Consider the following 24,341-nt stretch of genomic DNA (forward strand, 5'->3'; position numbering starts at 1 on the left):
TACAATGGAATATTACTCAGCCATAAAAAGGAACAAAATTGAGTCATTTGTTGAGACGTGGATGGATCTAGAGACTGTCATATAGAGTGAAGTAAGTCAGAAAGAGAAAAACAAATATCGTATATTAACGCATGTATGTGGAACCTAGAAAAATGGTACAGATGAACCGGTTTGCAGGGCAGAAGTTGAGACACAGATGTAGAGAACAAACGTATGGACACCAAGGGGGGAAAACCGCGGTGGGGTGGGGATGGTGGTGTGCTGAATTGGGCGATTGGGATTGACATGTATACACTGATGTGTATAAAATTCATGACTGATTAAAAAAAAATAGTAAGACTCTAGTAATCGTAATATTCAGCACATATTTAACCCTTCAAAGGGCATTCTCAGCTATTATGTGATTTTTACAGTCTCAGATAAAAAATTCACAGAGACTGGCAGGATGGGCATTCTTCCTAATTTATAAATGAAGAAAATGTAATTCGAAGATGTTAAGTGACTTGCCTAAAGTGTATCGCACAATTGAACCCAATTCCCAGGTTTCTTGATCCTCACCCAAGGTCTCGTTCAATGAAAAAGTTCTGTGCTACCTGGTTGGAATGATCATTACAGAAGAAATCTGGCAGAGCTGAGCGGCACGTGATGGGAAGAAAGCTACTCAGCCAAGCCTTGTCAGTGCCCAGATTCAATTAAATATCATCAGGAAGAGGGTTATTCAGTTTGTGCACCTCTCACCCCTTCCTGCTCTCATGCTGTCATAGGGACTGGCACAGAACTGCACAGACTGCAATCCAGGACCTTCTGGTCCAGAGACGCCTCTGTCTGTACGCTTACCTAGGAGATGCAGGACTGCTGGAGGCTGAAGCCCAAAGCAGATGGGCAAGCTCATCAATGCACTTGGCGTCGCCCCTGGCTCATCCAGGCACTGTGAGAGACAGTGACTCAAAGGTTATTTTACAGACCCCAAATGATTCAGTTGGCCCTATGTGCTTCCCTACCCCAAATACAGGGGCTGAGCAAGAAGGCAAAGTGAGAATTTGGGGGTCAAAGTAAGATGAGTAATATATTAAAGGGTAAGCCAAAGAATGACTCTAAAAGGTGAATGGTGTTGCTTTTTACTCACCCTGATGCCATCCCAAAATATGTAGTAGGTGACAATGTGTGTGGGGAAGGGGAGTTGACTCATCCTGGCTTGCCATATCTGAACAATAACTATGACATTTTATTTTGCGTTTCTGTAGCATCTCTTTCTATTGAGCTTGGCATTGGCCACATCCACCTTCCCTCGGCTTGATGAAATAGCCTTGTCTAGCAGGGGATGAGAGGGTCCCTTTAACAAGACTGTTCCCACCATCCTGCAAGGCCTAACATGAAATTTACCTTTCTTCATGAAGTCTTTTCTGATTCCTTCCAATTATCAATGATATTTCCTTCCTTTAAAGCCTCAAAACATTCACCTCTAAACTCATGTCTTTTTTTTACAGACATTTGTGCAGTACGCTCATTCCCCTACAAAGAATAATCATTAGACTACGTTCCTTGGGGGTAGAGACTGTGTCTCACTCACTGTTTGCCCACCCCAAGGCCTGGCAGTAATGCCCTGTCCATGGTGAGTGCTCCATGAATACTGCTCAAGAGACGTGGATTATTTTCATCTTATCTAGGCTGGAACCTCTCACAGTACCTCCCTGCTATTCTTCCAGGTAGTCTTGACCGTACTGAGCGCTCACATCTATGGCAGTAACTAAGCAGAGGCACAGCTTTCCTCTCTCAGGGATGTGCTGTAAGCAAAGCTGGGCAAACTGATCGGGAGTTAGGTTAGGTGATTGCTGAAGTTCCTTCTAGTTCTGAAACAATAATTCTAAAATTTTGGATAAATGAAAATAGGAGGTTAGTGAATGTGGAGGGGGAATAATAAATACTGAAATAATGAATAAATGAAAAAGGAGTTGGGTATGTTGTAGGCTCAAGGAAAATACAAAATATTCAGGAAAGATATTCTGGGATGACACAATTTAAGATGATCCATGAAGAATGGGAAGAACATTTCCCAGAAAAAGTGGGGTTTTCTAGTACAACAGGGTCTGGTTTAGGGAATGTCTTGAAATGAGATCAAATGAATATAAAATAGTGTTGAGTAAATTTGACAGGAATAGTACAGGAAAGGCAATAAGATAGTCTGAAACAAGTGACAATCTGAAAAGACAGTGAACTCAGACACCGTGTGTGTGTGTGTGTGTGTGTGTGTGTGTGTGTAGGTAGATGTGATATATTAAGTATAGGTTTTGGAATCAGATTAGTGTGGAATCCCAGCTGCCATGCTCAGTAGCTGTGTGACAGTGCATAAGTTATTTAACTGAAGTTTCAGTTTCTTTATGTTTATCATGAAGATATATATGCATCTTCATATGAAATTAAATGAGATAAATGATATAAAATGCTAGCACAATACCTAGCACTCATTCATTTAACAAATATTGAGTATCTTGTATGTGCTAGATAGTTTGCTAAGCACTTTTAAAAAATTAATTAATTTATTTTTTGGCTGCGTTGGGTCTTCGTTGCTGCGTGCAGGCTTTCTCTAGTTGCAGCGAGTGGGGGCTACTGTTCGCTGTGGTGCACGGGCTTCTCACTGTGGTGGCAGAGCATGGGCTCTAGGCGTGTGGGCTTCAGTAGTTGTGGCACGTGGGCTCAGCAGTCGTGGCTCGTGGGCTCAGTAGTTGTGGCTCGCGGGCTCCAGAGTGCAGTTCAGTAGTTGCGGCGTACGGGCTTCATTGCTCCGTGGCATGTGGGATCTTCCTGGACCAGGGCTCGAACCTGTGTCCCCTGCATTGGCAGGTGGATTCTTAACCACTGTGCCACCAGGGAAGTCCGAGTTTGCTAAGCATTTTACATGATAAATCATCAGAAAATGGAAGATATAATTGTTATTAGCCAAAGGGACTATGCCTCCCCTTCCTGCATCCCCCACTGCAAATTATGTCCCTTTTAATTCTGGAACTTAGAAGAAAAAAATGTCATTTTATTGTATATGTGAGTTCACTTATTGGCCTTTGGTATATTTTGCTTACAAAATAAAACAAACCAAAATTTTGTCCTGAGCTTTAAGTGCTCTGTAAATACAAATTAAGTAACAAGAATTTTCTTGAAGTCTCAACTTTTTAACACAGTCTCTCCTTTGTGCACAGAGGCGTAATCAAAAAGCCAAACACACATCCTTCTCTCCTCTTGGAAAGTCATTTCTTGACATGGTACCCAAAGAAGCATCTTGAAAGAGACATGCATGGTTATGTGTCCCCTCTCCAGGGACAGTCTTCTCCCGTGGATGTGAAACAGGCTTTGGCAGCTGCTCAGTATCATTAGACCAAGGGCAAGTCAACTGCTCTCTCAGGCTTAAAATAAAGTTATCATCTCAAACCAAAAATGCTAAGCATTTGACCAAGAAAAGAAAGCCAGTGGAGATTCAGTTATCATGAGGGATTTCTTGTTGATCTTACGAGTTTTCTACAGTGAATGCCTGAAAGTCTGATTTGTATTTTTGTATGTATGTACATACATATGTATGTATATAGGGTATTATGGAAAAATTGCTGAAAGGGCACCTGCTTTGCAAAAGGGCTGTTCTTGTGTGTAGATTAGCAAACCATAAAACTTGAGTGAGGTTTATTTTGCTAAGTATACAACTTCTTAATACATTTCACGAGCAATCAATCTCTGGGAAAAATACGTTAGCTTTCAATAAAGGAACACATTATTTTTCTATTCTGTATGTTGCTTGTTTTCCAATGGGCCGTATCTACTCTGGTTATAACCAAGAATAAGGTGGCAACTTCAGAGACTGTTTTCTTGAGGTCTTGGCTGTATGAGAGAACCAAAATGTTTTCAGAATTGCAGATGGATAACTTGGGATTCATTTGGAGTTCATGTATTTTGGTGGGAAGTTCCCGACAAACAAGGCAAAGATATAAGGATAAGTAACTAGTAATGCAAACAAGGAGTTTTTAGAAAATCACTCACAGCTACACTTATTCAAGCCTTGGGTAAGAAGAAAGGAGGGCATACATTCACTATTTCGCTTAATAATTTGAATATGATCCCATCACACTTAGAGTAGATCCATTTCGAAATTAATGCTTGGTTTTCTCTAATCCCTATTTATTCTTAACTGACACAGTAATCTCTAGCTAGGATAAGGTATTTTCTCTCATAAATTTATAAACCTTTACAAAGGAAATTACTTTGGGGAAATTACTTCAAATGCCAAGTAACTCAAGGGACTTAATCTTGGAATTTATGTTTTCTATTTTTAACGTTTTAATCCAGACACAGTTTTTTCCCCTTAAGTCCCTTCAAGTATTGAAGGGACTAAATCAGCTCTCATACAAAGAGCTCATCAGAAGGGAAATCAGAATTTTCCTTCTCATTTAGTTCTTTTAAATTCAGCTCTTTTGTGAGAAGATGTAAAAAAAAAAAAAAAATAAATGAAATCAAACCAATTAAAATACACATGATGTGAGATGACATATTTTCTGCTCCAAAGTTTTCAACATCTCAGTTACTTAGAAACATCTGCTCCACTGAGAAAAATAGATTGAAGTAATCTCAAAAAGTCATTCAATCTATGATCCCATTCTTGGGTCATATGTCAACTAAAATATCCCTAAATGAAACTGCCTATATTATGGTCTCTGAACCTTAACTTTGCAGCACTCCAAAGCATCAAAGAAAATGTATTTTAAACCATTTTCATTTGTTAAAGATGCTATATAGCACTCTTCCCGTGTGTGTGTGTCTCCTTCCAAAAAGGCTGGGAATTATGAGTCTATGCATTTTAGGAAAGGTATAAACAAGGAGGGGATTACTAATGCTCATTCTTGGCCACTGTTTACATAACTTTATATTTAGGCTTTTTTTCTTTTGTCTCTGCAACATTGATTGTACAGTTATCAATTCATTTCTTTCAACTCTACTCTCTATGAAAACAAGAATTACCATCATCTATCCCTTATTTATTCTTTTACCTGTAATATCAGGAGGCAGTTTAGTCAGCCTTTTTTGAGGGGAGTAAATATCTTCCCCCATTATTGGCTTAAAAAAGTGGTTCATTCAATGTTTTGCAATTTGCAAAGTTGTAAAGCATATTCACAGAAATTATCAGAGATTTAAAAATTATTCTTAATCTTTTTTACAGATGTGAAAGCTAAGTGAGGTTGTGTGTTGCCTATTAAAGTATTTGTGATAATTTCTAGTTAGGTGTCTAGAAAATGCTGAGCAGAGGCTCACATCCATTTTCTCTACCCCAAATCCTTGATTCTCTCCACTGTTCCTTATTGACATTCCAGAAGGCATTCAGGCATTTGTATTACTTAATTTAGTTCTTCTCTCAGTGCTTTGAAGTCTTATAGCCCCAAACTGAAGTAACACTCCAGTGATGTACAGTGAAAGCATGATCACTTGATTTTGAATGCCATGTTCTTGCCAAACACCGTTTTAAAACAGCCTCTTCTCATTGATTATTAATTCAACTACCAGTCTGCCTTGATTCTTTATCACTTCCCCCATGTTTCCTTGTGCTAGCAAGCAAGTAAACATCATTGCCTATTTACTTAGTTTACTTCCCTTTCTAAACTCAGAGATCACTTATTGAGTCCTTACTGTAGGCAAGACACTGTGATAATTTCATTTTACTTAATTCTCATGTAACTCCATGAGATATGTATTATTATCCTATTTTATAGATGAAGAAACTGAGGCTCAGAGAGGTTAAGTATGTGTCACCTATTAAGCTGTCTGTGATAATTTCTAGAATACGTCTAAGAGAATTTGAATTTTTTTCAGGTTTTTCTTCATCCCATTTATGATACAATGTATGTTCCTTTTTTCTTACATAAATTAAAGAAGCACTAAATGCCATCCCAAAGAATGACTCACTGGTGCACACACTAGACTCAGACTATCAGACTAATACTCATGTAGCCAGATTGATGCTAACATAGTGGCTGGCACATAGATGCTGAATAATGTGGTACCGAGGGCTGCTCATGCCTTGAGTACCATTGATGGACCTAAGTAAAAAGGTAGGGAAAAGTAATCTTGGAAAGAAAAAAAAAAAAGGAAAAGGTGACAGAAAGAGTAAAAAGAAAGGGGATATGTTTTTGCATGTTTCTGTTGCCTCTGACATGATGCTTTTTAAAAGCAGGGTTCGTTGCTTCACATTCTGTTACCAAGTTCTTATTGGTACCACTATTGCTCGAGTGCCTGTTCTTTCCTGTGTGGTGGTCTCTGTGACTAAGAATTTCCAGGATGACAGACCCTGTAGAAACAGAACATCCTAGTGTTGGACTTTGTGCCTCTCTGCTGGCCACTCACGTCAATCCAAATTTCACCTGGCACACCAGCAACACTGTTGTCAACTCCCATCCATTCTATGAACAGAGTAGAAAAGAAGAGTCCTTCCTTACCTTAGTACAAAGCCCAGCCCCCACCATCACAGAAGACTGTGCTTTCTTACAAAGTCAAACAACCTCTAGTGACTAATTACGTAAGAAGTCTCTCTCCTTGGACCTCATAGCTCACTACCTCAATTCCTCTCAAGAGAGCCATCTGTTAGCCAAGGACTCAACACCAAAACATTCTTTGATGAGTCACAATTAATTGACAAGTACAATGTGAGTACTGCCAGAATGATAAATTTAACGCTATTCAAATATTCATCATGGACTAAATAAAGAGCCTTTTAGGTTTTGAAAACAAAATATTTTAAGGTTTAAAAAACTGCTTGGCTTTAAAAATAAGCCAAATACAGTCCTGGCAGTTCCAAGGAAATCGACTGATATTGAGGTAGTGTTAGCAAAGCTGCCATTATGTCCCTGAAAATAATCACAATTGACATATTAATTGTTGACATGGAAAACTTTGCAAATAAAGCAGTGAGGTGAGCGCGTGGTGAACTGGGAGATGAGACCCAAGAGTTCTTACTCTGGCTGGGACACCAACTACCTTATGTCTCTTTGGTAATCAGCTGGTCTAGCTGATTACCAAAGTCCCTGCCAGGACTAATACTCCATCATTCTATGGGTGTATGATTTAGATCCACAGACATATGGCTGCCTTTGGATTTCAAGGGGACCTCACTGACAATTATACTGTCTCTGTTGAGATTCCTGGCAATCCTCTGAAATTTTTTCTGGATCTTCTTGCTTGTTAAAAGACCAGCAAATACAATGAGTGGACTTAGTCAATATTTCTTTTCCCTTTTAATGGGTTCTAGTTGGCAAGACCCATTACTTGGTACTAATGAAAGAGCAAGTTATTTACATTCACACACTCACTAAAATTCTTCAATGAGATGATTATTTTTTAAAAAAGAGATCCATATAATGGAAACCAACAGTTCTCCTTCGGTCTGTTTTGCAATCAATAAAAGATAAGTAAAAAACATATCAGTGATAATGAGCAGTAGAAAAACTAATATAATTTAGAATTTGAGTCCCTTTTTATGACTCAAGGCTGAGTAGCAAAAGTTAACAAATTGAAGTCTAATACTGTGTTTGAAAAAATGTAACCTATATAAAATTGCCCTTTTAAAAGCATTTGTGAATGCAACTTCTGTTATAACCATAGATTAAGCAAGATGACCATTCACTGGTTATAGGTCAACTTTAAACAGATTAGCCACAAGGGCTCCATCTCAGAAATGTCATTCCATACAGTGGGTCAGACTCACAATCAAAAGTCCTTACATATAATAACATGATAATCTTGTGATGTTATTTTCCCTATTCAATTCTTTGATAATTAATGCTTTTATGGCTATTTTTCCTGTACTTTTTATTTCTTTTTCAATCATGAAATAATACAGCATTAAATATTGGAAAAAAATGCCCATAATGACAGAATCCTGATATAACAAGGTTTTTCTATTATGGCATATTAGATTTTGGCCTTTTTCACATACTGATTCTTTTTCTTATGCATAAGCAAGCACATGGCCAGAAGCCTGCCCTCAGTGGAGAGAAAATATTACCGAACGGCCAATTCCAGATAATGATAATTCTCTTTTGACCTTGTATTCTGCTAGTTTCATATCCTCAAGTATTGACAACATTGTGCTTTATGACTGAAGTCTGTCTTTATCATTGCTTTGGGTCTTGTCTAGAAGAAGCAACCTTGGATCACTAAATAAATGAAAACACGATGATTTACAGCCCATGGTTCAGACTCAGAGCTGGCAAACCGCACGTAACTGCAGGTAGAAGAATTTAGGAGAACTAAGTATAATTAAGGTTGCTATGAAATAAAGGAGCAAGGAAAAAAAGGGTATGACTGAGCTATGGTTTAGGTTGAGGGGGAGCCTCCAAAGAAGTACTAAGGGACTCACCTGGTACAGAATGGGATGAAAAATGGCCTGGGGACCTAGGACTTTTAAAATTGATCATTAGAGATTCCAGCTATATTTAGCCCATAATCCTTATGGCTAAGGATGCACAAGAGCAAATAGAGAGCACGGACGCAGGGCTTGGAGAAGCGGGTAGAGGCTTTTCCTGACTCCGTCCTATTATTTGCTGTATCCCACAAGAGTTAGATAGAACCATGATCCTTCACTTTGACAACCTGTCAAAACCATATGGTGTACACTAAGATAATATGTGTCTTTTACAGATCACTGGCCAGGTACTATACATCTATTGTGCCAAACTGTGCAAAGCAAGTATTATTACTGCGTTTCCATTATATGATTGAGGAAGATAAGGAATCAGAAGGTCAAGTAAATTGCCAGGATTTCACATAGCTAATGTCTCTAGGTTGGGATTTGAATTTAGATCTGTGTAGCACTTAAGACTGAGCTTTTCCCCCATGATGCCACCCTCTAAGGTATCATGCAAAATTAAAAAAAAAAAAAAGAATTGAGGTCACTTTTAAGATCCAAAGAAATACAAATGAGGGTAGTATTAATATGCTAACTATTGGCCTCACCAGGGACTATGATGGAAGCAGAGGGTAATATTTGAAAATGTTAATCAAAGTACCTGCTATCTGCAAAGCACTGGGCCTTGATGCAGAAAGACACAGAAGTGACAGTTCTTGCCTTCTAAGAGTTTGTAATCTAATAGAAAAGGCCACGAAGGAAGTTAAGGAACAACAGGGATAATTAACTATTTAATATAACAATAAAAGTGATATCATGAAGGAATACACAATTAATTGCCAAATCAAATATATTTAAAAGTGAGAAAAAGGAGACATTATATGGTCTGGAAATGTTTAGGAAGACTTCCTGGAGGAAGAAGGATTTAGGCTGATTCTTAGGGATTGATAAACTCTGGGCAGACAGGGAGAAAAAGGGTACTGCATCCCTAGAGGAGAAATGGGGAACAAAGGCACCACAGAGTAAGACTTTGAAAGGGTGTTAAGTAAACTGGATCTAATCCCACGGGCAGTGGGGATCCAGGAATGTTTCTGAGCAAGGAAATCACATGATCCAAGTGGTGTTCTAGGAAGATTTCTCTGGCAGTAGATTGCAGGAAGATTGCAGAGGGCCATAAATAAGACAGGAAAGTCAGTTAGGAGTTGACTAGAGGAGCAGCTCAGATCTCTGATGGAAGCAGAAGGAAAGAAGAAGAAGATGATACTTCAGTTTTGTTCTGCTGCTGTTCTGTGAACTTGGTTCTGGCTGGAACTGGTTTAGTTAAGTGTGGGAAAAGTAAAGCACGAACAACTTTGGATAGGTTTATAGTTCAATTAAGAATTATTTAACTTTACAGTTTTGTAGAAATTTACAAGTTACATAGTATTTTCAGAAATATTCATTCATTTATCCTCATGACACCCTATGAGCTAGATAAGTTTGGCATTGTTTCCATTTTTCAGATGTTGAAACTGAGGTTTGAAGACCTGCAGTACCTAATACAGGGCCACACTGTTAGTACATTTTGGGACTGAGACCTGCATATAATGGACTTCTGATTCCATATTCCATATGTCTGCTATTTACCATGCCAATCTCAAAAAAAAATTTTTTTCCATTTTGGAGGATCAATATATTTAGTTTTTTTTTTTTAACGGAAAATTTCAAACATACACAAAAGTAGAGAGAACAGTATAATGAACTCCTGTGTGCCTATCACCTAGCTTCATCAATGATAAATTCACAGCTAATCTAGTCTCATCTGTACTCTACCTATCTGTACTCTACCTATCCCTGATTATTAGAACCAAATCCTCCAAATCACATCATGATTCTTTTATATTTAAGGCTCAGCTGACATTTTAAAGAAGAACTCAAAATCAGTTGTTTTCCTTACAAATGGAATATTTTCTATCTTTAGCTTTAATTGAAAAACTGAGGAGGATGTATGCTGCCTTGCAGAGCACTTCTTTTCTTACCGAGATGTGAGAAAGTGAACAGCAAAGCAACTGACCCCTTTCTCAGAAGTATTTCCTGGGAATTTCATTTTTTCAAGCTACCTCTGGTACATGAAAAATGAAATATATTTCTTTTGTTCTTCTGACTCCCATTCTGTATGTTTCCTTTTTCCAAGCTGGAATGATGACAGTCCGTTTACTGTACCTGAGGCACTTGTAGCTTTCCTAAAGGTGGTTTTGATAGAATGCTTTGTATCTACGTTATTCTACTGTGTTTGAATGTGTATGGAATATACAGGGCAATTTTACTGGCTAAAGGAAAATTGTTTTTCTTTCTGTACTCAGAGGGAAAAATATATTCCTATATTTAACAAGCTTTTCCTAAAATTGCAAAAAGATTTCTTTTGCTAAGGGCATGATCATTTCAAAATCATTTATTCTTTTTTTTTTCTTTTTTTTTTCCAAGATCATTTATTCTTACATTGCTTAGGAAAAAAATTCTATTTAGAATTTTAAAGTTAATAACTGAAAGACACAGAAAAGTCTTTGCTTTCACCCCAAATCCTTTAAGTTGTCTTTTTATTCTGAATTTGTACCTAAAGTAACATTATTTTATGTTACCTGGGGTGAGACAGGACTGTGGGTGAATAAGGACTGATCGATTATATCCAGAGGCCTTAATTCAGATTTAGAGGGAAGGATATACTTTGTTACAGACACCCAAAAAAAGAGGTTTAAATTGCCTTGATTCTTTAATTATTCAGAATTTGATAGCTTTGCAGACTCATTCATTCATTTGATCAGCATTTACTGGGCCCAGGTTCTATGTGAGATTCTGAGGATGCAGATGATGAACAAGACAGATATGGTTCTTTCCCCTAGGTGGTACTTCACCATATAAATTAGTAGGATTTCTACAAATAAATACTGCAATATTTGATTCCTGAAAATTGTCACATATGCTCAAAAACACTGAAAGGTCTTCTTAAAAGAAAAAAAAAAAGGATAAATGATTTTGAAATGATCATGCCCTTAGCAAAAGAAATCTTTTTGCAATTTTAGGAAAAGCTTGTTAAATATAGGAATATATTTTTCCCTCTGAGTTCAGAAAGAAAAACAGTTTTCCTTTAGCCAGTAAAATTGCCCTGCATATTCCATACACATTCAAACACAGTAGAATAACATAGATACAAAGCATTTATTTGCTAAATGCCTTAGCAAATAAATAACTGTAACTAGGATCTGAGAGATTGTATGTGGCCTGTAACCAAATCCATAAAACATTCCAGATAGAACGTATGCCACTGATAAGCCTGCGCCTGTGGGAATAGGAAGGGCCTCTACTAGTTAACTGGATAGTTTCCTGGCTAAGAAAAGATAAATAAGGGACGTCCCTGGTTGCCAGCGGGTAAGACTCCGCGCTCCCAATGCAGGAGGCCAGGGTTCCATCCCTGGTCGGGGAACTGGATCCCACATGCATGCCACAGCTAAGAATTCGCATGCCGCAACTAAGAGTCTGCATGCCACAACTGAAAAAAAGAAAAAAAAGAGATGAATGACACTAACCCGCTAAGATTTTCTGGAGGTAAGAACTATAATGGTTATAAATATGTTTTTGTTGGAGCAATGTAATTTTATTTCTTCTGCTTTCTAATATAAGCACCTCCTCCCTCAGCCGGCGCCTTTCATCATAAAACCTGCCAACTGGCTTTAATTATTGCCAGTTTTTCTGTCCCTTCCCTAGAGTGAGGATCCTTTTTCAGTGGCAGTCTGCAGGAACTTGTGGCAAATCTCTGTCCTGGCAGTGTCTTAGCAATTGGAACACGCCCTTTAGCTGGTGAGGCGCCTGGATCATACACAAGAGTGAAGTCAAAGCAGATTGCTGCACACACACACAGTCACACGAGTGTCCTAGCTGAGACACAAACTGCACCTGACAAAATGCAAATCACAAAAAGGAGGGTAGAAGAAAAAGGGGAAATTGGATTCTATGCTTAATTTTCTACAATTACTCCATTGTAATGTGATTGATGAAATAGATAAAGAGAGGTCTAAAATTAAAACAAGAACCAGGTGGAGATTTAAGATAAACCTCTATTCCCAGAAACATCAGAGACACCCTGGGTTGCTGGCCTGATGCTCGTGCCCTATCTGCTGCCAGCAGTTCCGACAATTTACTCTTGCTAACTGCTTCATGCTTCCATTCTTTGTCTTTGAAATGCTCCTCTTCCAGCATTGCACTGGAGACAGAACACAGCTTAGGAGTCTAAAGTACTGCATCAGATGTTTGTTTGCAACTTACGCCTTCTCCTGCTTCACATGTATGTATGGAATCTAGGAAAACTCACTCTTCTTGGATATAGCATTTTACCCCATCTGTTTCTGAAGTTCATTTCCAGGATCAATTCCTCAGTCGATGAGGTGTCTTTTTTCCCCCAAAGATTTTAATTGCACTTTGTTCTGGTAGTATGTGGTAGTAATGCAATTGAAGAATTGAGAATGTAGAAGGTGTGAATCCCATTGGTGAGTAATCTGCTGACAGGGTGGGAGGATGAATCAAATTCAAATTCTGTTGTGCTACTAGATACTACTATACTTCAACAATCAACCTAGACATACCAGGGGTAACTCACTGAACTGACCCAACCCATTAGTTCAGTATAATAGACAAGTTTGGGTCATGCGAAGTTAAAAAAGAAGAGACCGTTTTTCTTCTTATATCATATGTGGAGACATAAGGTGAAATGAAACATTTAAAATGTATATTTTTCAAGGTGAAGGAAAGATTGTTTTAAAGTATTTGTTTTCTGTTTACAAAATACATAAAACTCACCAATTATTCCATCCCTCAGAGAGTAGATCTCTGTTATTATTTTGTTGTCTTTGATTCAAGAAAATTTCTATGCAACGGAGTGGATATGATATTATATGTACAATTTTATATCCTGCTTTTAAAAATTTACACTTAAATATAAGGATTTTCAGTGGAAAACATTTTAAAGGTGCTTCATCTCCAAAGAAAGATATGACAGGCACTGGATATGCCTCGGATGTAACAGAGCTCACACCTTGTTATTGGGAGAGCTTACTAATAAGCATGGAAGACCACCGAACTCCATCCCTCTCATTCCCTCCTGCACAGAGCAGCAAAGAATGTCATGTGGAGAGAGTTAAGGAGCCCTTCAAATGCATCAATACTTTGAAAAGCATAATTAATTATGCTCCTTTGGGTTAAATGTAATCTGTTTGCTTGGATTTTTTTTTTCTCCTTTATTTTCTTGAACGATAAAACTTGGCAGGGAGTTAGCAGTTACTAATCTGTTCTCTCACCTGATGAGAAAATCTCTCTGTATCTGCTAGACCTGGAGTATCTTTTGGTGAACTACAAAAAGATTCCTCTTCCTCTGGGGGACTGATGCCAGGATGCATGATACAGCTACGGCAGCATTGGCTGGATTTCAGCCTTAGTTGCCCCCTTGGCCAGGTGCCCTGTGTACCAACCAACCTATACAACTATACAGCCCTGATCTCAGGGCGATGGCTTTCCACTCTCCACTTGAGTGACAGAGAGCTCATCAGCTCACATACATACTCCACTGCACCTCTGAATAGTGTTAACTGTGGCAAGTTCTTTTTGACAATGAGAAGAAATGTCTTCCTGTAAGTTCAACCCACTGATCCTAGTTCTGCTTCTGAAGGAAATGAAATATCCTCTACTCAGGCTTCCACAAGATTCCCCTTCAGATACTTGACACTGTACTATACCATGTCTTCCACGTCTTCCTTTCCCCAAGCTAAATACCTAATTCTTACAACTGGATCTTCACATGACTTATTTCTAGATCTTGGTCAATATCCTGTGTTATTCTCTGGTTTGCTAATGCTCTTTAACTCAGAAGATCATACTGAACATGATAGTCCAAGTATATTACAGCTTTATGAGATAGCAAAGTTATTAAATCTTTTTTAAAATATTTATTTATTTATTTACTTATTTACTTATTTATTTATTTATTTCTGGCTGCTTTGGGTCTTTGTTGCTGCGCACGGGCTTTCTCCGGTTGTGCTGAGCGGGGGCTACTCTTTCGTTGTGGTGCACGGGCTTCTCATTGCGGTGGCTTCTCTTGTTGCGGAGCAAGGGCTCTAGGCACGCGGGCTTCAGTAGTTGTGGCACATGGGCTCAGTAGTTGTGGCTCACGGGCTCTAGAGTGCAGGCTCAGTAGTTGTGGCGTACGGGCTTAGCTGCTCCGTGGCATGTGGGATCTTCCCAGACCAGGGATCGAACCCGTGTCCCCTGCATTGGCAGGCGGATTCTTAACCACTGCGCAACCAGGGAAGTCCCAAAGCTATTAAATCTTGATCTGAAATTATAGTTCCCTTAAAAAAAACCTAAACCTGTATTTGGCTTAAGAGAAACTTACATTGTTCAATCTGTGGATATCTAGAACCCCATTTCAAGCATTCCTTTACTAAGCTAGACCTCCACTATCTTCTACTTGTGCAATCAATTGCTAGAACTAAATGTGAGACTTATTATGCTAGTACATTTCTTTTTGTTGATGTTAGCCCACTGTTTCAGTATGTTAGGGTCCTGTTAAAACATATCAAATTAACTTCTTGGGAAGTCACTCCACAGTTAAGCCAGGGAAAGGTCATAGCTATGGTGAATTGACTTTGAACAAGGTACTTCACCAAGTTGGAGAGTCATCTTTTAGGTGAGTTCGATTTACAGCCATTTGAACAACCATTTCTGAAAGGTGTTGCTTAATAGATCAAATAATTCTAGAAGGGAGCTCTATGTCTTAATCCCGTCTTTTTCAGTAGTCCCTTCACTTAGATAACAACAGAAGGCACCAGCCTGATCTGCAAGCACTTTATGGGAGAGACCATAATTCCCAGGACACCTAATACACAACTAGGCACATAATCAATTTTTGATAATTCTTGCCAAGTCTTGAACTTGAACTGTGGAGGAGACTGGGGCCAACAACAGTCAGTAGCATGATGAAAATGAGACACTCCTCCAATTACTGATGCTCTCTAATAGAATGTACCCCTCCAGCTTCAGAGCCCTTAGCCTTATTCTTATATTTAGGTCTTTTCTTTCTCTGGGTTAAACACTCCCCCTCCTCACCCTTCATTTGTTCATCAGTTTGTTCATTTACTTATCAGACACTTCACTGTTTACTCATTTATTCATCAGATACTTAATGAGTGCCTGACACATGCCTTATACAGTGCTAGACACAACACTGTACAATACAATGGTGAGCAAGATATATCTGTGGTCTACTGGGAGGAGACAGACAAATAAAGAGGCACTTTCAATGCAGTGTGATAAGTGGAACAGTAAGGGCATATGTTATGGTGCTATGAAAGCACATAAGAGGGTCCCCTAGCTGAAATGGGAGCTAAGGAGGAAAGCTTTCCCATAGGAAATAAAATCTAAGATGAGTCCTTGAGGATGAGTGGGAGGTGGCCAAATGAAAAGGGTCATGGAAAACATTCTAGGAAGAGAACAGCATGAGCAAGGGTCTGGGAGCACAGAAATCTCTGACTGCCAACTTCTTTCAATATTTCTTTTTGGTCTCCAGTCGTCTAGGAATCACATGTTGCAGGTATTCATTTAATTCCCTAGATCTACTCTTCTTGACCAAGTTTCTATAAGACTGCTTGCTCTTTGTGCCTTAGAATGCCTTTACCTTCCCTTTTCTTTTTCTGAGAAAGCACTGGAGTTAGTTAACTCCTACCTACATTCTTGTATCTGTAAGCCTTTTAGGGGAAGGACCATCCTGTCTTCACCCTGATGGTGTAGATCCTTGACACACTGCTCGGCATACAGTAGGTACTCAACAAATGTTTGAAGTATTGAAAAGCAAAACGTAATTATTTACAAACTGTAATATCATAAAGAATATTCTGTAAGACATAACCAGATCCATGTAGGACTCTGACTTAGAAATCACAGAAAGCCTCTTTTATAACAGAAATCAAACTTTTAAATTAAAATCAATCAATAGGGACTTCCCTGGTGGTCCAGTGGTTAAGACTCTGTGCTTCCACTGCAGAGGGCACGGGTTCAATCCCTGGTTGGAGGAACTAAGATGCCACGTGGCGCGGCCAAAAAAATAATAATAAATTAATTAATTACGAAAAGAAACATGGATCATCTGTAAAATCAATCACCAAATTTTTCTTGAGAAATTGTTATGTGCAGATCCCTTTTGCTGCTCAAAGCAAGTTCACAGAACAATGCCTGAGGCTCTTGTGCTTTCTGACAACCATCTCTCAGAGTTGCTGAGCAATCTGCCAAGGTGCCTGCTGCCTCAAAGGTGAGAACCCCAGGCTACCCAAGTTCTGCCCAGTGATGCGGAATTGTCTCTCTCTTTTAATATGCTCAGTTGGAACAGAATCGCAGAATGTCCAGAGCAGTGAACCATGAGGAATGAGCAGATTAGCTGAGCAAAGAGATAAACTAGGCATTGCCCAAGGGATGCTGACAAGTTAAGTGACCTCCTGCTTTGCTTTCAAATCAGAGTTCTCAAAAGTTATCTAAGCTAGAACATCCAGGGCACACGAGAAAGACTGGAACTTCCTACTGGCAGAAAATAGGAGAGGATAAAGTTAATAAGAAATGAAAAGATGTAAAGAGGTATTTACCCCAAAGTCTAAATTACTATATCAGAAGAGCTAAACAACAACAAAAAATTCAAGCTAAACAACAACAAAAAATTCGACTATCAATAAAAACAAAAGATAGATGAAAAACAAGAGACCCTAAGAACACCCAAATGGAAATATTCTTGCTAAATAAAATGTAGGGTCAACATGAAAGCAATTCAGGGAAGAGGAAATCTGAAGGGCCAATAATCACTCAAAAGATGCTTGATCTCAGTGGTGATCAGGGACCTCCACTAAAACCTCAATGAGATAACATTTCACATGCAAGTGATTAGCAATTTAAAAAACTCTAACAATTGGGCTTCCCTGGTGGCGCAGTGGTTGAGAGTCTGCCTGCCGATGCAGGGGACACGGGTTCGAGCCCTGGTCTGGGAAGATCCCACATGCCGCGGAGCAACTAGGCCCGTGAGCCGCAGTTACTGAGCCTGCGCGTCTGGAGCTTGTGCTCCGCAACAAGAGAGGCCGCGACAGTGAGAGGCCCGCGCACTGCGATGAAGAGTGGCCCCCACCTGCCGTAACTAGAGAAAGCCCTCGCACAGAAACGAAGACCCAACACAGCCATAAATAAATAAATAAATGGATCATCACGTTTAAAAAAAAAAAAAGGTTGTAACTCAGGAACAGTCAGATGGAAAAAAAAAAAAAACCTCTAACAATTACACTGAAAATCACAAAACATTGCTGAGAGAAATTAAAGAAAACCTAAACAAATGCAGGGATATATTGTGTTCATGGATTTCAAGACTCAGTAATGTTAAGATATCCATTCTCTCCAAACAGATCTATGGATCCGGTGTAATTGCTGTCAAAATCTCAGCAGGCTTTTTTTTTTTTTTTTTAAATTTATTTATTTATTCTTGGTTACATTGGGTTTTCGTTGCTGTGCACAGGCTTTCTCTAGTTGTGGCCAGCGGGGGCTACTCTTCGTTGTAGTGTGTGGGCTTCTCATTGCGTTGGCTTCTTTCGTTGCGGAGCACGGGCTCTAGGCACGCAGGCTCAGTAGTTGTGGCTCGTGGGCTCTAGAGTGCAGGCTCAGTAGTTGTGGCGCACTGGCTTAGTTGCTCTGAGGCATGTGGAGTCTTCCCGGACCAGGACACGAACTCGTGTCCCCTGCATTGGCAGGCAGATTCTTAACCACTGCACCACCAGGGAAGTCCAGCAGGCTTTTTTTTGAAGAATAACAAACCAATTCTAAAATTCACGTGGCAATACAAAGGACCTAAAATAGGCAAAACAATATTGCAAAAGAAGAACAAATTTGGAGGACTAATACTGCCTAATTTCAAAATGTATTATAAAGCTACAGTAATCAGGACAGAGTGGTACTGACAGAAAGAAAAAAAGATCAACAAAACAGAATAAAGAGCCCAGAAACAGACCCACACTTTTCTCCTAGGTTGCTTGCTCTAGGCTAGCATCCTCTTGATTCATATACTGTTTGTTCATGACACTCTTTGGAGGGAGAAAGCTAAGTGTGACTAGAGCCCTGTGTAGGTGAAAGAAAATGGTCCTCCGGGCACTGGATATGTGATTAGTTTTACTATGTGAAATTTGTGATTGGGTTGTACAGTGCTGTGGGCCTGTAATGATAAGGTTGATGAACAGGTACATTACATTCTCATCAGTGCCCACAATCTTGCCAGTCAGCAAGGAGCATCTTTTCCTCACCAGGAATCAACTGAGAGAATCCTGGGAGCATGGAAGGAATGGTTTTGGTCTTTTTAGCCATGTCTGTGAGCACCCCTGGCCTTTCCTCATCTCTGTGGATTAACATCATAGACAAATACCTCCGTCTTAACCATTCTTCCATGTCGGCTTCCAGGATACTATTCTGTCTGATGTGTCTCCTGTTTTGTATTTTAGGCTCTTTCTCTTTTCCATCCTTTAAATATTGGTGTTCCCCATAGTTTCTTCTTCAAATCTCTTTCCTTATTCTGTGAAGTCTGAGATTTCCCATCCACTTCTTTAGCTTCAATTGCCCCTGTGAAGAGATGACTCATCTCCCTCCTCAACTCCAATTTAGTTAATACCTCAGGAATGTTTTCCTCATACTACACATTCTTTAAAAAGAAAATTAAAATTTTTTCATTATAAAAGTAAAACCCATTTACTGTTAAAGGATTAATAAAGAAAATAAAAAGTGTCCACAATTCCCACACATTTCTTTTTATCTTCCTATATCCTCATACATTCTTTTCCAACTCAAAACATTTTTATCATTTTTTCCTTTCTCCTCCTCTCACTCTTCATTCAACTTGTAAATACAAAAATGATCTAAATTATAGCTAATATGATCTAGTTATATGCTGGTTTCAATGAACATGAAAGCAACATGACTTGCAGCAACGACAGATAAAAAATTAGTGAGTTATGTATACAGCCCCTGAAAATGTCCAAAAGCCTGCTTCAAAATCACTGTAAAACTTTCCATCCACTTCCATATTAGCGGATGTCCCTGGTGGCGCAGTGGTTAAGAATCCACCTGCCAATACAGGGGACATGGGTTCAAGCCCTGGTCCAGGAAGATCCCACATGCCACGGAACAACTAAGCCCATGTGCCACAACTACTGAGCCTGTGCTCTAGAGCCCGCAAGCCACAACTACTGAGCCTGCATGCCACAACTACTGAAGCCCACACGCCTAGAGCCCATGCTCCTCAACAAAGACAAGCCACCCCAATGTGAAGCCTGCACACCGCAATGAAGAGTAGCCCCCGCTCGCCGCAACTAGAGAAAGCCCGCATGCAGCAATGAAGACCCAACGCAGCCAAAAATAAATAAATAAAATATAGAAAGATATTTTTAAAAACTTCCATATTAGCCTCTGATAATGTGCTTTTCATTAGGCACCGCATTCAAACTTTTCAATAACTGTATTATTCAATATTGGGTTTCATTTTTACAACCTGTACTGTACTACTTGTATTTCTGCTGTTTTTCATCACAAAACTATAGTTCATCAGTCGTCCCATGAGTTCAAAATTTTGTGGGCTAACCTAAAAATTACATCGCCATTTACAATGTTATGTCTCTGGAGAAATATATTATAGGTTTCTATGAACCAATTTAGAATAAAGTTTTGGAATACAATCTATGTGTAAATTGGAAAAGTTCCTGCACTTTCAAAGGGCTGTGGAAAATGATGCTATTTATTATTAGATCTAATTTTATTTTAAAAGTTTTATGTGGTTCCAACTGAAGTCTTGACTATCCTTTATATCATTAGCCCTATCCAAACTACTCATTTGGTCATATTTATTTCTTCTGTATAATTTATATTGATAATCTCCCTTGGAGATGGGGTATGGGAATGCTTGCAATGATCACATCCTGATTCCTAATTCTATCTTTCATCTACCATTTACTCTTTCTATAAGATTTATGCTTTCTAGAATTCAGAGTCTAAGCAAATTGAGAGCTGGTAGGATGTGACACTATCTCCTTTCCCTTCTTCTCTCTTTTTACCCTCACCTTGCTACACTAACTAATATACAGCTGAGGATGTATTTCCTTGTCCCTTAAGATTTTCTTCTTCAGGGCTGTCCCTTTTCTTTCTCTTCTTTCCCTTTTTGGAGACAGTCAGTCATACCTACTGGGGATGCCCTTTACATGCCCATACAAACAAGGCAAGCAAATTGCTTAGGCTATTCTCCATGAATTTCAAAAGTGAGGGTAACACATTTTAGTCCACAAATGCCTTTACTACAATGGGAAAGGTAAGTGGACTTAAGGTATACCTTCTTTTATACAGCAGATTTTCCCTAAAAAATTGTAAGTTAATTAGAAATTAATTGAATACTTTAAAATGCATTAAGGAAAATGGACACGACTAAAATAGTGTCTAGGAATGCACATTTGGGTGATAAAATGATAAAAATGCAAGGAAAAGTGTTTCTATAGCAGAACAGTAGTTACTAATCTGGAAAGGAAAGGGCTATGATTGAGTTGGGGCATATGGATGGGACTATCAAACGGGTGGCAAAGTTCTATTTCATGACCTCCATGGCTGTTTTAGCCAGTTCAGGCTGCTCTAATAAATTACTGGCCTAAACAACAAACATATATTTCTCACAGTTGTGGAGGCTGTGAAATCCCAGATCAGGGTACCAGGTGACAGTCCTCTTACTGGTTTACATATGGTCATCTTCTTGCTGTGTCCTCACATGGCAGAGACAGGTGATTTCTCTGTGTCACTTCTTATAAGGGCCCTAACCCCATTCATGAGGGCCCTAGCCTCATGGTCCAATTACCTCCCAAGGGCCCCAACTCCAAATACCATCATATTGGGGATGGGGGTTTCAACCTATGAATTTGGGAGGAGAAACAAACATTCAGTCCAAAGCAGTGGTGTTCACCTTATAATAATGTATTAAGCCATACATTTGGTTTACATGGTCTTCCATGTCTGTGTTTTATTTGATAATAAAAAGGCTTTAAAAACTACACCAGGAAGTTTGGTTTTTAGATGAAACATGGACCAACTTTAAAAAAAAGCCTTTAAAACAAAAAGTTCTTTAGCCCTCACTATTGAATAAACATAGTTTTTACATGTGAAGTTTGCTTAAAGGAATATGAAACTGTATTGGCAAAGTACTGTTCCCTAAATTGCCAATAAATAAGCCTGTACTTTTGAGGGCAACACATTCTATTTCTGGCACTGTAGAAACTGCTTACACAAAGGGTTCAATTTGCTTCCCATGGCATGTTCATGCAGCTTCTATAATCCTGGGCTTTTCTAGGTATATACTGACCCATAATGATTTGGATTCCATTCCTAGGAGAAGGGATAGACACTAAAGTCAAGGTACTGGGACTTAAACTCAGCCTTCCATGGCTTAAAAGAGGCACCCTCCTTCCAGATTCAAAATAGTTTACTCCACATGGATTGGGGCAGGGGTCAGGGGAGGAGATAGCAAATCTGGAAACATCACCATTACTGACCAGAAAGAAACCTAGGTGGTTATACACAAAACTGTCGGGTAATTTCTTTCTCTCCAGCCCCGAAAGTCCAAATGGATTGTCATGAGGCATTAGTGCAGATGCTCTGAATATTTTTGTATATTTTCTGTTTCATTAAGAATTTCTGGAGTGATCTCTGCTTACTTTTACCCACTGTTTTTCACAAATGTTAGGTAAGCCTGGAAAGTACCCCAGAATGATAAAATAGTGAGATAAGGCAGAATATTTCTTATTCAACAACAACAACACAGGTGTTGGGCAATGATGTGAAAATTAAGACTTGAAGAACAAAACCAATCTCCAATTGGAGAACAGAGTATTTAGTATTTAGGGTAAGGGAACAGGAAATAACAGATTATGATTGAATTCCAAGTCCAATGCACTGCCCAGAATCTCCGATGTTCTATTTGAATTCCTCCAGTTGCCACTTTGAAATACTAGTCTATAAATTTAGTTGGTTATAACCATGATTTCCCAAGAAACTTGTTTATTCTTTTTATGTAGTATCATATTGCTTTTAATAAGGTATTTAGGCCCTACAAAGTATGTTTCCCCCCATATCGAAGCTAATTCACTACACTTAGCAGTTAAGTGCTTCTCTGAGTCAATAAAACCCACCTCTGCTTAAGAATAACTAGGATCTCAACTATCTCAGCTCCTGTAACAGAGAGCTCTCTCTTCCACTTGTGCAGAACTCCTTCAGAAAATGGACAATGCTGGCTGGGTGTAAGTGGTCCAATCTTTAGATTATTGTTATTAGAAAAACATATGCGCCCCTCTTTAGGAAGAGTTAGTATTAGTAAAAATAACTCATTATCTCTAACACGATATCCCCTATTAAGTCTTTACCATTTCCGTATTCACTTCCTAATGTCTTTTCTGCCACCACTGAAGTTGTTCTGGTCCCTTAAGATCAGAGCCAAGAAAGCACTCAGTTAGAACCTGGCCCTGGCTGTCTCTCAATACTCCCTGGTTTACGGTGTTCTACTTTGACACGCCGTCTAGTCTCTTGATCATTTTCCCCCTTACATGTGAAATGAAGTAATCACTGAAAACATAAACACCCAAACCATATATCAGAAATCAGAGTCTTCTTGATATTAAGACTGGTTCCCAGTTGGAAGCATCCTAGGAGAATGAAGATATATGTTATTTTATTTTATTTTTTAAAATTTATTTACTTGTTTATTTATTTATGGCTGCATTGGGTCTTTGATGCTGCATGCGGGCTTTCTCTAGTTGCGGCGAGCGGGGGCTCCTCTTTGTTGTGGTGAGCGGGCTTCTCATTGCAGTGGCTTCTCTTGTTGTAGAGCATGGGCTCTAGGCAAGCAGGCTTCAGTAGTTGTGGCACGTGTGCTCAGTAGTTGTGGCTTGCAGGCTCTAGAGCACAGGCACAGTAGTTGTGGTGCACGGGCTTAGCTGCTCCGCGGCATGTAGGATCTTCCCGCACCAAGGATCGAACCTGTGTCCCCTGAATTGGCAGGCAGATTCTTAACCACTGCGCCACCAGGGAAGCCTGATACACGCTATTTTAATGGAGGAAAGGGTTTCAGTAAAGTTAGGGCTGGAGTTGACCCTGGCCAACCATAGTTGTGGATGGTGCTCATTTCATGTATTCATTATATACCATATGTAAGAGGCATTAATTTATTTAGTCATTCAAAACATTTATTCAGCACCTACCCTGCCAGGTACTACGCTTGTGGCTGCAGATAGAATAATAAGCAAAATGGTATAACCTCCGCTGTCTTTGAATTTACAATAATAATCCACAAGTCTACAAATCCTCAAATCTACTATGTAAGTTTCATAATGGAAAACTACAGGGACAACAGGATAGAAATAATGAGGGAGATCTGCCTTAGTCTGGGGTTTAGGGAAGTCTTTGAGGAAATGCTCTAATATGAAGGAAGTATAGAAGATACCCAAGTGAAAGGGGAATGAGGAGAAGAGCCCTCCAAGTATAAAGAACAGTTTTTCAAAGGCCATGAATCAAAAAGGAATGAGGTACATTCAAGAAAATGGAAGACTATGGTTGACCCCCGAGCGGGGTGGATGTGGGAAAGGAGATAGAGGTTAGCTGGTGCAGAGCCTTGGAGACAATGTTAAGGATCTGAGATATTATCCAAAGAGCAAAAGAAAGCCACTGAAGAGTTTTTAAGCAAAGAAGTGACAGGATCAGACTGTGAGTGATCAGAAAGTAACAAGATTATGAGAAGGTGTCTAGTTAGGAGGTTCTTTCAATGGCTCTGGCAAAAGATGAGAAGTGGATGGATTTGACAGTTCTTTAGGAAGTAAAATAGGTAGGACTTGGTGACAGAAGGACCATGAGG

General features: G+C 39.2%; 1 protein-coding gene and 1 long non-coding RNA gene across 6 annotated transcripts in view; one reads left to right on the top strand and one right to left on the bottom strand.

Moving 5' to 3' along the window:
* The window catches only part of FRMD5 (FERM domain containing 5), a 410,954-nt gene that overhangs the window by 84,277 nt on the left and 302,336 nt on the right, over positions 1–24,341 (bottom strand). The gene's annotated exons all lie outside the window — the stretch shown is intronic.
* LOC309655221 lies at positions 8,628–21,143 on the top strand. Its single transcript, XR_014260663.1, has 2 exons — positions 8,628–17,869; positions 18,212–21,143. It is a non-coding gene; the product is annotated as an uncharacterized lncRNA (long non-coding RNA).

Source organism: Balaenoptera physalus (genome assembly GCF_965194825.1).
Source record: "Balaenoptera physalus genome assembly, chromosome: 2".
Lineage (NCBI taxonomy): Eukaryota > Metazoa > Chordata > Mammalia > Artiodactyla > Balaenopteridae > Balaenoptera > Balaenoptera physalus.